The sequence below is a fragment of the Canis lupus genome, chromosome 18 (assembly GCF_003254725.2).
Source record: "Canis lupus dingo isolate Sandy chromosome 18, ASM325472v2, whole genome shotgun sequence".
Taxonomy (NCBI): Eukaryota; Metazoa; Chordata; class Mammalia; order Carnivora; family Canidae; genus Canis; species Canis lupus.
In genome coordinates this window covers 13,564,218-13,579,202 of record NC_064260.1, presented here as the reverse complement: position 1 = coordinate 13,579,202, position 14,985 = coordinate 13,564,218, and the positions used below count along the sequence as shown (strand labels likewise).

Sequence of the window (14,985 nt, the reverse complement as noted above, 5' to 3'; positions counted from 1 at the left end):
TGTAGTAACATTAAAAGGCTGGGAGAGTATATTCACACCAAACTGTCAATCATGATCTTTTTTTTTTTTACCTTGCATTTTTTTTTTCCTCTTGCGTCTTGGGAAATGCGACTTTATATTATCTGACTTTTTTAAAAAGGGAAAAAAATAGTCTTTTGATTTTGGACAAACAATGCAGTCTGCATGATAATCATATCCTTTAGCTTACATCAAGCCTCACTAAAAGCTCAGAAAATTTTGTTTCTCAAAGGAGAAAAAAATCATGCAAAATCAGTAATTATCAAGAGGTGACATCCAAACTGTCGTCAGAACTTTCTGGCATATAAAGGACTACGTCAAGGTTTCCTGCCTTACCCAACCCTACCTGACTATGATCTTTCCATACCTTAAGGCGGGCCAGATCTGTCCCCCCAAAATGACAATACTTTTAGAGAAAGGGGCCTCCAGGGATGCTGTCTGTTTAGTCACGAAGGGATGTCTCGCTGGGTCCAGCTCTTCTCAGCTCTACAAAACTTCCACAGCCCCTGTGCCCACACTGAACTCTCTAGCTCACACATGAGGTCCCCCTTGGAGGTGCAAACTGCCTCATTTTCACTTTCCAGGAGTGTCAGATTTTTTTTCTTTACATCCACTCATTAGTACAAATCAAATCTCACTGCCTGCTGCTTTGGTGGGACTTTTTCCTTCTGGCAGCTGGCCTCTGAGTCTGGGTTCATAATGCACTGGTCATCTGGTTTGGAGGACTTAATGGGGACCGGGACATAGCAAGGAGTATAGAATCCACCAGCAGCCCCTCACCAGCACTTCTCCATACTTCATACCGGATGGACAGTCCTCTAAGAGGTTTCATACTCCGAATCAAACTCCAAATTCTTTTGATCACACTTAAGTGTTAAAATGGGTCCCTACTCTCTTCAGAGATGCACCTGCCATGACCACCACCATTTCTAGCCATGAGCAGGCTTGTGGCTCAATAGCACCTCCCAGTACCAGAAGCGTACGGTGGCCAAAGCCACACTGGTCCCCAGCACCCCCACCTCATGTCTTTTTTGCATCGCCACCAAACACCCCATCTATAAAATAACGAGGGCTTCCACTGGGAAAATCCCTGATCTCTCACTGGCTCTGCTCTCCACAGTCCATGGTTCTGGAAACCAGAAGAGAGAACTCAGTTTTGAAGCAACTCCTTACTTAGGCAGTAATTGCTCATTGTGACAAAGCACATTCTGCAAATTTTCAAATGGTAGAGCAGTTTGATTCCTTTAATCTGCGGAGACTTGAGATATCATGATGGAAATGTGGACTAAGTGTGTGTGGCTGCGGATGCAGAGTGGCCTGTAAGCCAGCGATGTGGGGATAATCCCTTCAGAATCTAAGCCAGATGCCACAGGGACAGTTTAGAGCAGGTGAGGCAGTAAAGAGTAGTTAAGTGGCTCTGGCTTTGGATCATTCCAAATTGGGTACACATTGTCCACTTGAAAGACTGGTCTAGGGACACCTGAGTGGCTCACAGTTTGAGCGTCTGCCTTTGGCCCGGGGCGAGATCCCAGGATCTGGGATCAAGTCCCACATCAGGCTCCCTGCATGGAGCCTGCTTCTCCCTCTGCCTGTGTCTCTGCCTCTCTCTCTCTCTCTCATATGAATAAATAAAATCTTTAAAAAAAAAGATTTGTCTAATCTAAGCATTAGCTCTCTACTCTGTAAACTGGGAAAACAGTAGTACCTCATTCACAAAATTGCTGTAGATTAAATGAAATAATGAAAGTGAAGCTAGAATGTCAGGTTGCTCAATAAATGAAAGCCACCATTTCCATGCTCCTTCTTAAGAAAGGCTGAAGAATCTCCAGAAATCAAAACAAGAAGTTCTAAGGCACCATCCTTGGACTCTGACTTCTCCAAGAACTGATGGAAATCTGAGTAACTTTCTAAATACGATGTCTTCCCGTGAGGACTTCAAAGGAGAAATAATTTCCGCTCTGTGTCAATATTAGATACCAAGGGTATCCTTTTTTGTTTAAGATTTTATGTGTTTGGAAAAAAAAAATTTTATGTGTTTGGGCAGCCTGAGTGGCTCAGCGGTTTAGCACCGCCGTCAGCCCAGGGCGTGATCCTGGAGGCCTGGGATCAAGTCCCACGTCAGGCTCCCTGCATGGGGCCTGCTTCTCCCTCTGCCTGTGTCTCTGCCCCTCTCTCTCTGTGTCTCTCATGAATAAATAAATAAAATCTTTTTTAAAACGTTTTTTAAAATTTAAAAAAAAAAGATTTTATGTATTTGAGAGAGAATGAGCTCAGGAGCAGGAGGGGCAGAGGGAGAGGGAGAAGCAGGCTCCCCACTGAGCAGGGAGCCCAACCTGGGCTCAAACCCAGGACTCTGAGATCATGATCTGAGCGGAAGGCAGATGCTTAACCAAGTGAGCCACCCAGGCGCCCCCAAGGATAGCTTTTTTTTTTTTTTTTTTTTTTGATAGCTTTAAAATAACATCCTTCCCTGATGAGTTAGTCTAATCAATGCACATTATCCATGGGTTCTGGACCTATGGAAAGTTAGAGGACCTGGAATCAAGTGTCAAGGCTACTAATTCCTACTTAACTTTCCCCCCATCAACTTTACAGAATGTAGGGACCCCTGGGTGGCTCAGTGGTTGAGTGTCTGCCTTTGGCTCAAGGTGTGATCCTGAGGTCCTGGGATCGAATCCTGTATCAGGCTCCCTGCATGGAGCCTGCTTCTCCCTCTGCCTGTGTCTCTGCCTCTCTCTCTCTCTGTGTGTGTGTGTCTCTCATGAATAAATAAATGAAATCTTTAAAAAAAAAAAAAAGGATTCAAAAAGACAAAGGAATTAATGTACGTAGCACAGTGCCTGGCACAGAGTAGCTGCTTGGCAATGTTAGTGGAACCTAAAAACAGCAGAGTCATAAACATCGCCAGGATTTGTAAACGGCAGCTGCAGCCACTAATCTAAGAATAATCCATGTGTATAAAGTCTGCTACTTCCAGCCTTGTCAGGAAACGTGCAGACCAAAAAGTTTGACGTATCCGTACAAATACAAAGACATAACTCACGCCAGGCGTGTTTTGCATACTTGTATAGATACCCAACTTTCTATTTTTTTTTATTTATTTATGTTTTGATATCCAACTTTTTTAAACATCATCTCCTTTTTTGCAGGGATCTTAGAGCTGTGCTCAAGTACCCCCAGCAGGGGGGGAAGAGGAGAGAAGGGGAGCACAGGAACACCCGAGGTCATCAGAGAGCCCTTCCAGAACAGCATTTCACTCTAGAAAAGGACGAGGAGGAGGAAGAAGGAGCGAGTCCGCTGGTGCCCGCTGAACCAAGTGTCAACTGGCCTTCCCACTTTTTCTTCTCATTCCCCTCTACCTTCTAACTTATTCAAAGATGCCAGTTCAGGGACGCCTGGGTGGCTCGGTGGTTGAGAACCTGCCTGCAGCCCAGGGCCTGATCCTGGAGACCCGGGGTCGAGTCCCGCGTCGGGCTCCCTGCGTGGAGCCTGCTTCTCCCTCTGCCTGGGTCTCTGCCCTCCCCCCTCTATCATGAATAGATGATAAATAAATAATTTTTTAAAAAAAGGAAAAAAACCAAAGATGCAAGTTCAAGGCAAGCATCAAGCCAAGTGGAAACTCCAAGAACCACTCACGGGAGGTGAGGCCAGGCCCACGGCCGCCGTTCCAACAGCCGTCACCGCCCTTCCCCGACGCAGGCAGCTCAGATGGTTCAGGATCACCCGCGTCCACGTGGAAATCAGCGGGAAGAGCGAGCCCAAGTCCACACGGTGCACAGGCCTCGGCGGGGCCGGGCAACAGGGCCGGGGAGCGCCACCTGGCGGCCGCAGCGGGCGCCCCCGAAGGCCCGGCCTCTGGGCCACCTGCTCCGGGAGGGGGCGGGGACGCGAGGCCAGGGCGCGTCCCGCTGTCACACAGGTAGAGAGTCCAGGGCAGCCCGGGGGTGGGGGCTCAGCGGCTTAGCGCCGCCTTCGGCCCGGGGCGGGTCCCTGTGGTCCCGGGATCGAGTCCCGCGTCGGGCTCCCTGCTTCTCCTCTGCCTGTGTCTCTGCCCCTCTCTCTCTGCATCTTAAAATCTTAAAAAAGAAAAAAAAAAAAAAAAAGACCCACCACCCCAGGAGGGTCAGCTGTATGGCAAATGAATGGAAAGCAGGGGCTAAATGGGGAATATCATAAAAAGCCTTGAAGCCAAAAATGGGAGGACTTATTCTGCATGCAATAGAGAAGCACGAATGCCGCTTAAGGACAACAGCTTTGGCCATGCATTAGCCAGCATGCTTTAGGCTGCTAGTAAGTGAAACCCAATTCAAATTGGCTTAAGCAAAAGAGAATGTATTGGTTCACTCGACTGGAAAGTAAAGAGGTGCATCTGGCTTCAGGCTCAGCTGGTGCCAAAGAATAAATGATATCATCTCTCAGGACTACTTTCCCCTTCTTCTTTCTCATGGGGAATCTCTCCATACTATGGCAAAGTTGGCCATCAGCAAGTAAGACTTCCATCCCAGGGGCTTAGGCTCGGTCCCTTGTGAGAAGAGAGGGCTTCTTCCCCAATAGTTCCACCAGAGCTCTGGTAGATGAATCTTTCTGGATAATGAACACCCCCCATTAACAAAGTAAATGCTATGGCCAGGGGAATGTAGTGCCCATCTTTGGATGGGGGGGGGGGGGCAGCCCTACCCAAACTCCACTCACTCAAGAGGGCTGGGTCCTCAAAGGAAAATCCAAATGCTGTTTTTAAAAGAAAGAGAAATGGGCACAAAGCTGGCAAAAAAAAAAAAAAAAAATCCTGTCCACTGCAAAATAAAAAGGGAATTCTAGAGACAGTTTTTTGAAGCAAATGCAATACATGGGTTCCCCCAGATGCCTCTGCAACAGATGAGGCAAGAGAGTGGTGTGAACCAGGACACACAGCACAGGCATAACAAGAACAAAACTGTGGCTCGTAACCTCCCACAGAGTACATAAGGATCAAGAAAGAAACATTTTAAGAAGTAAATTTGAGGGGGCCCTGGGTGGCTCAGTTGGTGAAGCACCTGCCTTCAGCTCAGGTCATGATCCCAGGGTCCTGGGATTGAGCCCCGCATCGGGCTCCCTGGTCAGCAGGGAGTCCGCTTTTCCCTCTGCCTCTGCCTCTGCCCCCCTTGTGCTCATGCTCTCTCTCTCTCTCAAATAAATAAAATATTTTTAAAAAAAAGTAAATTTGGAAATCATATGTGCAATCAATGTGATTTAAGGGGTCCTGTGCTACAAAGACAAAACTTAGATTTTATCATGTTTCTACACATGTGAAATAAGTTCAGGTGACCCTGGTATGTTATCATGGCTTATTTGCTGTCAGAACAAGCACAGGCTAAGAGAAGTTACTTGGAAGTTAGACAAACACCATACATACAGGTCTACTGGGGTGGGGGGTGGGGGGGGGGAAGCAATTACTCATTCCCTTCACCTATGGACACATATTTTTCCCCAACTTGCTTTAAAAATTAAAATAAACATCTAATTTCATTATAAGCACCATAAAAATCCCCAGCTGTATATGTGGTATAAGTACTTGATTAGGTGTATTCCGAAAACCTTGCAGAAGGGAAGAACTCAGGTGAAGGAGTTTATAACATGCCACCCCAAGATATGCCACTTTGGCATATTATTTTTAACTGGAAACACTTGAGAAACAGCAGATAGAAGAATGCTTTGGGGTCCCCCTTTCATAAAAGCTTCCCTGAGAGAGATGCCCGCCCTCCCCGTATCAGGAGGAAAGCGCATCCTTATCACCAGAGGCGTGGGAATCACCACCGAGACGGATCCGTACAAATACACTAACATGATGCTCATGTTCCACTGGCTTCCCGCACCAACGTATCTCTCAGTCACCGCCCCACAATTTACTGCCCCTGCCCCAAACTCCTTTGCCTTGCCATTTCTTCCCAAATGTACCATTTCTTTATCTAGAAGGTATCAAAGCTTTCTGTTCTGGTCACTTCTGCGGGTCCTCATTCTCTTACAAAGCCCTCATGTATACCTTAAAACTTAATAAGACTTGTATGCTTTTCACCGGTTAACTTGTCTTATGGGGTCATTCCTAGGCCCAGCTGGAGACACTCAGAGGGCAGAGAATTTTTTTTCCTTCCCTCCAAAGGAATCTAAATACTCTGTGCATGAAGAAAGTGCTAGAGGAGGGCAGCCCCGGTGGCCCAGCGGTTTGGCGCTGCCTTTGGCTTGGGGTGTGATCCTGGAGACCCGGGATCGAGTCCCGCATCGGGCTCCCTGCTTGGAGCCTGCCTGTGTCTCTGCCTCTCTCTGTGTCTCTCATGAATAAATAAATAAAATCTTTAGAAAAGAAAGAAAGTGCTAGAGGGCGAACGGGGTTGGGGACAGAACACCCTGCTGGAGGTGAGGAGTCCTGGCTCCACACCTGTCAGCCCCTCTGGGCTGCACGATGCTCATTTGTTCAAAGAGGTGGAGCAAGACTCTGCATCGGGTTCCTTCTACATCCACTGTTGTGTTGTGGGACCTGACGTCCCCCTAACCCCGGAAGTCTCCCTCTCCGGCACCATCCTGAACCTCCTCAATCCTAGCCCTTCTCTGGCCAGCCTGGTCAGGGTCAGGTCCATAAAAAAAAAAAAAAAAGGCTGGGGGAACCTCGTGGACACCGCCACCAGAACCCACCACGGGGTGCCAAGCGCATCTCCTGCAGGCGGCCCCACCCGGCGCCAAGAGCCTCCCTAGGGCCGCGCACCCACCTCTCAGGCCCGTGGAGGTCGAAGCTGGGTGTCGTACGAGAGGCCTTTTCACTGGAAGTCACAGAAAATCCACTCTAACTTAAGAACAAAGTGGGATTTATTTTAAGGAGATGAATCTGTCTCATAAAACCTTGAATCAAGAAGTACATCCAAAAAAAAAAAAAAAGTACATCCAAGCTTCCCAAAGAAATAGGAATTAAAAAAGCATCGAGGCTTTCCAGCCTCCCTCCGTCCCTCGTCCCTCGGCCTTACCTTCCTCCTCCGCGCGCGCATCCCCCCGTCCGGGCCCGCACCCCTCTCCTCCGCGGGCTCGGGCAGGTCCCTAAGCACCGCCCGCCTCAGCCCTCCCGCGGTGGCAACGTCTACCTTGAACCCCCAGCATCTCCACGGTCCAATTAAACTCCAGGAAGGCTATGATTGGCTCGGCTTGTCCACCTCTAGGCCAATCATTTCCGACCAGGGGGGCGGGGCCACGTGGCGGCTTCTACTCCCCTGGAGACAGGGGCAGAGTACCGCGCCCGCTTCCTGAGGGTCTTTGGCCGCGAGACGGGATATGTAGGTGTAGGAACACTTTGGCCAAGTTTAATGTGGTTTTTCCTCTTGAATATTCCTTTTTTTTTAAAGACTGTTTAAAATTTATTTATTCATGAGAGACACACACAGAGAGAGGCAGAGACATAGAGGGAGAAGCAGGCTCCCTGCAGGGAGCCCCATGGAGGGACTCGATCCCAGGACCCGCCTGGGCCAAAGGCAGACGTCTCCTCAACCGCTGAGCCACCCGGGTGCGCCTTGCTTGAATATTTATTTATTTTATTTATTTTTTTTATTTTTCTTTTTTTACTTTTTGAATATTTCTTTACATATTAAACAATATACAGAAAGACATTCTATTGTCTACATTGTCTAAAGGACATAGGACATGACTATCATTTCTCAATAACCATCATGCTGACACGGAAGAAAGGCAATTCAAGCAACTAGATTTCATCTTCCCTAGCTTTCACCCCACAGATGAACCCAGGTCACTTAATTCTCCCCAGCTGAGTGTGCAAGTGACATTTTAGTGAAGGAAGCATAAAAATGATTTCTGGCTATGTAGGTGTGTTTCATGCAAACACCCTTCTTCAGCAGCTCCTGACTTCAAGTGAAAAATCCAGGCACAAGCAGGCACGTTTAGTGCTTAATACATTTAAGAAAAAAAAAATAGAAGTTATATGGTTTCCCTGGAAACCTTTTTCTAAAGAAATTCGCACACGCACCCTCCCCAGAAGCTGCCTGAAGATTGTTCCCCCGCCCCCGCCCGGGGCCATTCATTAAAGGGTCAAGGCCAGGGCTCTGCAGCTGTAGCTCAGGAGCAATGGTTGAGCTTGTTTTGCTTACAATTACGTAGTATCAAGTCTATCTTTACTGCCTGGTTCTAGGAGAAAAATAAGCCCAGGTGGCTTTTGGCATCTTTTAAAGCATTTGCAAAGACTGGCTTATCAAAGGGAAGTGGAGGAAGTCCCATAGTGTATGTATACCAGGATGGGTGATGGGGATTTCTCAGGCAACTCACTAATCATTATAAGTGATTTGAAGCTGAATTCTCAATGCAGCCATGTTCAGATCAGAATAAAAATGACCTGGGAAAGAACAGTGGAGGTTAGTGTCAATTCCAGGGCCTTTTTCTCTAGCTGTGATCTTTTAGAGTTTTGGGGTAAGGTTACCAAAAAAAGAACCATCAGTTTTGCAGAATTTTAGGAAATTATTGATACCAAATTCCCAAAGTACCATGGGAGCCAGGTTCGAGAATGATTCCTACCTAGCTTAAGGGGTATATTATGAGCTACCAGCTTATATAAGTAACCCCTTCTTCCACAGCACATTTCACAATCCTCCTGTTTCCTCCCCCTCCCATCTCCATAACAACCAGGGTTGTTATCTGAAAGAAATCAGCCTGCTTCTTTAACTTTTGGCTCTAATTTAAGGATGCTTAACTTGGGAGGTCTACTTTACTTCTTCCTTGGGGACTCTTAACATTTTAGGGCATCGGTTGAATATCCTGGTCTCAAGATCCTTCCCCATGTCCAACATCAATAGAGCAGATGAAAATCAAGCAAATCACACTGGGAAAGGGGATATCGTTCTAAAACATGGAAGAGACTGCCTGATTCTTTTTCCTAGATCAGGACAGGCAGTACAATTATAATACTGACTAGTCTTGTATAAGCAAGAGAAAGAAATGTTAGCCACAACAGCACTTACTCCAGATTCCCTTACTAAGCAAGGCCTCCAAAACACTCTCCCCAAGTCCACTTGAAGTCATCCTCAACCCTTAACGTGCCATGAGGTCAAGGCTGAAAGTACCCAATCTATTTTCAAGATAATGTCCTTTCTCTTTCAATATGATCATCAAACATTTGTATGCCTGACACCATGTGAAATCTTTGGAATTCCTTCAGAAAAAGTAATTAAGTCTCCTACTTGTATTTTTTTCTGGTTCACATTTGGGGAAAAATCATGTTCCCTAGTTAATCTGGATTAAATATTAGGTATGAAAAGACTTTCGTGAATCAGCTGGCTTTCTAAATTTTCTGAAACATAAGAGCTCAAGTTCTTTAAATGTTTATCGCTGATGAATGATTCTTATCCTTCCTGGACTTTGCTCTTCTTAAAAGGAAAATGGAACCACAAATCCAAATTACCATAGGATTTGTGTAAGCAAGAACTCCCATCAGCTCACCTGCAAAGCTCGATAAAAGCTCATCATTTCGTTAGCGGCCCTGCCTTCTAAATTCAACCCTCTGGTTCTGTAAATAACATGAAATATGCTGTTGATTGATAACTAAAGCTGCATTTCCTTTTCCTAAAATTTCCTGGAACGCTCATAAGAAGTTATATTTATCTTAGTGAAATATGTAAGGCATATTTTGAATTCTTATAATATTTTGTCTTCACTGAGCATGTCAATTAACTTGGGGATATTTTGAAGTTACACAAATCTGGACGGATATAGAAACTACAGAATAGAATGAAGGATTTCAGGATGTCTAACTAGACTAAATAATCAAATGAATAATACTCTGACAACTAGAATTGTTAGAATTTAAAATGTACCCAGATTCAAAGAAAATCCTCTCATAAACTTTCCCAAAACAGCCATAAAATATGGACACTTGCAAATCTAACATCCGAGTGTTAACCTATTGAGGAGGGGCAACTCCGAAGGATCATGGTACATACTAACTGATCATTTTTTTTGTAGGAAGCTGAATTTGAACCCAGGCTTTGAGGCTCATGTGAGAAGTTGAGGCACTTAGCTAATGAGTGCGTCTTTCTGACCCTCTTATTCTTATCTCTACAGTTTTTCCAGGTATATATAAAAGCATTCACAAGTGCAATGTCAGTGCCATTTGTTTATTGCTTTGCATGTTTAGTAGTTATCAATGCTATGTTTTTGTAGTTGGAAAATCCATTTATTCCCTGGTGGACCAAAAATTAGTGGTGTTAGTCATTAGAAATTCTGTAGCAAGCAAATACAGGAAAAATCCCCATCTTCATGGACTTAGACTGTGTAGTACAGACAAACACTAAACAAATGAGATAATTACAGATTGTAGGAGGTGTGATTAAGGCAATAAACTAGGTGATGTGTTACCAAAGAAATGCAATTATGACATAGATGGGTCAGGAAAGACCTTCTGAGGAATTGACGTCTCAGTCAAAACTCGAAAGAAGAGAATTGGGGTGCCAGTACTTAGGTAATTATTAGCTGTTGCTGGAGAAAATGAAGACAATTAGTAGAAAGTTGTCTTTATCTAGAACAAATAGACATAAACAATGCTATTTACCTGCTCCGGGAGGTACTTAAGCATCAAAAGCCATCTATGGGATGGATATGATACCTTTAAATGCCTCTGCATTATGTATCTGCTTTTTAATGAGATATTTCGGTCCTCAGGCTGAAACAGAGCCACTGCTTGGCTAATAATGTGCTACTTCATTAGAACAATCTATTTAGAACAAGCAGTATTTCTTGTAGGTGTTTTTTGTTACCAGCATAAGTGTTATCTTAGAGCAAAAGTGAATCAAATGTACAAAATTCAATTGTGTTTCTATACACTTGCAAGGAATAATCTGAAAGAAAAAAATTCCATTTACCATAACACAGAGAAGAATAAAATACTTAGGAACAAATTTAAAAATGAGGTGCAAAACTTATACTATGAAAATTGCAAAAACATTATTGAAATAAGTTAAATAAGGGGCACCTGGGTGTCTCAGTCAGTTAAGTGTCTGCCTTCAGCTCAGGTCATAATCCCAGAGTCCTGAGATCGAGCCCCCCCTTTGGGCTCCATGCTCAGCAGAGAGCTTGCTTCTCCCTCTCCCCCGCTGCACTCAAGCTCTCTTTTGCTATCTCTCTCTCTCTCTTTCTCTCTCTCAAATAAATAAATATTTTTAAAAAGAGAGAAATTAAAGGAGAGCTAAATAAACATAGAACCCGTATTCATGGATCAGAAGACAATATTGTTAAGATGGCAATACTCCTCAAATTAATCACAGAACCAACACAGTCTTCATCAAAATCCCAGCTGGCTTTGTTATAGAAATTGACAAGCTGATCCTAATGTGGACATGCAAGGAACCCAGGATAACCAAAACAATTTCAAAGAGGAAGAACAAGGTTGAAGGATCCATATTACCCAGTTTCTAAACTGACTGCAAATGTACAGTAATGAAGACCATGTGGTACTGGCATAAGGATAGACATATTGATCAATTGACTAGAACTGAGAGCCCAATTTGAAAATGGACAAAGGATCTAAATAGTCATTTCTTCAAAGAAAATATTAAATAGTCAATAAGCACACGAAAAGATGCTCAATATCACTAGCCTTCAAGAAATGTAAATCAAACCCACATGAAATACCACTTCCTACTCACTAGAATGGCAATAATCACAAAGAGAACAACAAGGTTGGTGAGGATGTGGAGACATCGGAATCCTCATATACTGCTGGTAGGAATGGAAAATGGCCCTGCTGCTTTGGAAGACAGCACTTCCTCAAAAAACTGAACATCGAATTACCATATGACCTGGCAGTTCCACCCTTAGGTATATACCAAGAGAAATGAAAACCTATATTCACATAAAAACCAGAACAAAATGTTCAGAGCAGCATTATTCATAATAGGCAAAAATTAGAAACAACTCAAGACTCACCAGTTGATGAATGAATTAAAAATGTACAATGGCATATTATTCAGCAACAAAAAAGAACGAAGCCCTGATACGTGCTACAGCATGTATCACAAACAACACACTGTTTGTGTGAAAGAAGCCAGTCACAAAAGACCACATATTATATGATTTCATTTATATTAAATGTGCAGATGTGGTAAATCTACAGAGACAAAAAAAGTAGATTAGTGGTTAGTAAGTGGTTAGTGAGGGGATAGTGGTAGGGGGGAAACAGAGCAGTGGACTGTTAATGGTCATGGGATTTTTTTTTTGAGGTGATGAAAAATGTACTAAATTTGATTGTGATAACAGTTACACAACTCTGTGAGCATATATAGTTGTATACTTTCAATGGGTGAATTGTATGGTATGTGAATTATAGCTCAATAAAACTTTTATATTAAAAAAAGCAAAAAAAAAAATAGTAAGCAAGTGACAACACCAGGGAACATCAATGGTCCAGAAGATCCGAAGAGTCAACAAGAATTATTTATTTATTTATGTTTAGTTTTCCTTTTTTTAAAGATTTTATTTATTTATTCATGAGAGACACAGAGAGAGAGAGGCAGAGACACAGGCAGAGGGAGAAGTAGGCTCCACGCAGGGAGCCCGATGTGGGACTAGATCCCGGGACTCCAGGATGATGCCCTGGGCTGAAGGCAGGTGCTAAACCGCTGAGCCACCCAGGGATCCAAGTTTTTCATTTTTTAAAGAGTGCACAAACAGGGAGGGGCAGAGAGAGAGGGAGAGACAGAATCCGAGGCAAGCTTCACGCCCAGCACAGAGCCAATCGCAGGGCTCAATTTCACAACCCTGAGATCATGACCTGACCTAAAATCAAGAGTCAGACATTTAATCCACTGAGCCACCCAGGTACCCCAACCAGAATTTATTAAGTCAATTTATCTACCTTCTCTATATAGTAACACTAGCTGGAAATCTATTGTTGTTAGGCCCTAAAGTAAAGGAGCATCCATCAGGCACCTCAATAAACTATTTCAGTTGTGACAACAATTCCAGGAATCAACAAATAAGAGTCTTCTCTAAGACCAACCTCATGTTAGATTTTAGGCTAAAATTAATCTCCCTTGAGGAGAAAAGATTAATATAGTAATGACTGTGTTTCCTATTTTTCTGGGGGTTTCTCTTTCTATTCTAGAAACAAGACCCTGGTGCTAATATATTATGCCTTTACTCTACTGGTTTCATCTCAGGCTTGGTTCCTTACTGCAAAGGCTGAGTGGAAATCTCACATCTTAATTTAGGACAAGAGTGGTGCTATCCAAATGAGTTTCTTTCTCCCTGCTTTCATTTCTCCCTGGTGCTATTTCTAAAATGAGGTTATCTGCTCCCATCAACTTCATGAGCTACTGTGTGATAACTGAGCTTATACACAAAAGGAAAAGTATGACCCAATGACAATAGCATCATTTTTAAAAAATGATAAGATGTTGATTACAATTTTACAGTTTTCCCAAACCCAAAGGTCCTTCCCCACCCCCTTCCCAGCATGCTTTTAGGGGCCTTCATTTAAAGTTCTTACCTTCTAGGGACACCTAGTGGCTCAATGGTTGAGCTTCTGCCTTGGCCTCAGGTCATGATCCCAGGGTCCTGGGATCGAGTCCCACATAGGGCTCCCTGCAGGGAGCCTGCTTCTCCCTCTGCCTAAGTCTCTGCCTCTCTCTGTGTGTGTCTCTCGTGAATAAATAAATAAAATCTTTAAAAAAAAAATAAAGTTCTTACCTTCTCTTTGCCTGATGCCTCACATACTATAGTATTAGCAGACTTTTAAATGTACTAGAACCTTGTGAAAATCTGAAAATCTGAAACCAGTGGCTGGAGAGTGTGAGGAAAAGATAACTACAAAGAGCTCTCCGAGAAGACAGAAAGGAGGAAGTGAAGGGTGGCAGGTAAAAAGTAAGAGGCTTTTAATTGGGAGCTCTGCCAGTTTTGCTCTCTTCTACCCAACAAATTTAGACAGTAGCATGCCTTCAGGTTGTACTCTCTATAGATTGCCTCCGAAGCTCTCCTAGAGAGTTCTGGTTGAGCCATCCTTCATCTCAAAAGTTCAATAATAGAATAATTCTATATTATTTTAATAGATATTTTTTAAATAAAGATTTTATTTTTTTGAGAGAGAGCATGCACACAGAGGCAGCGGGAGAAGCAGACTCCCTACTGAGCAGGGAGCCCCATGCAGGGCTGGATCCCAGGACCCCAGGATCATGACCTGAGCCAAAGGCAGCCACTTAACTGACTGAGCTACCCAGGCGCCCCAATATATATTATTTTAAAGCAGTAAGAGCTTGTCACACTGAAAGAGCCTTTAGCCGTGATTATGCTCTGTTTACCGTGTGCTTCTTCTAGAGTCCTCTGCTGATAAGATCTTCATTTTTTCCAACATAGGGGAAAAAACTTTTGTCTTTAAATGAAAGTCTGTTTAGGCACAATGATTATTATATATTATATGAAGCACCATGGGGGCTAAGAACATAACATAACTTAGACACAACTCTCAACGGTCTTGGAACCTAATGAGTTGGAAATGGCCACAAATAATCCAGATACAAAGCAGAGTAGGATAAGTGTCCTCCATCGGCATTGGTATTTAGCTGGTGGTTTCCCAAAGCTTTCTGTGTTTATTTCCAAGAACTCCTAAGAATTTGAATAAAATGTAAATCATAAACAGTCATCTAAATACGAGGTCTTCTGCTCACAGTTATCCATCATCTTCCTCCAGTTTGGTTTCCTGGTAAAAACAACACTCAAGTCTCCCAATGCTCCCGCATTTAGATCTCTTTTCAGTGGAAGATTTGCATCCTATAAAAGAAAGAACAACGATAAGCCTGCAAAGCAGAGGAAGCTTTCAAAAGTAAGCCAAAGAGACTCAGATGGAAAACTGGTTAATTCTTGATGATCTTAAAAGATTCAGGTGTTTTTAGATTCCCTCAACAGTCGAATTTTCCTACAGACAGCTTTCACAAAAGCATGAGTAATACTAACACC

General features: G+C 43.6%; 1 long non-coding RNA gene across 1 annotated transcript in view; it reads right to left on the bottom strand.

The window, feature by feature from the left end:
- The window catches only part of LOC112661376 (uncharacterized), a 37,239-nt gene that overhangs the window by 21,604 nt on the left and 650 nt on the right, over positions 1-14,985 (bottom strand). Inside the window, exon 2 of the long non-coding RNA XR_003137629.3 lies at positions 14,331-14,799. This is a non-coding gene — a long non-coding RNA (uncharacterized LOC112661376). The remainder of the gene's footprint in view (positions 1-14,330; positions 14,800-14,985) is intronic.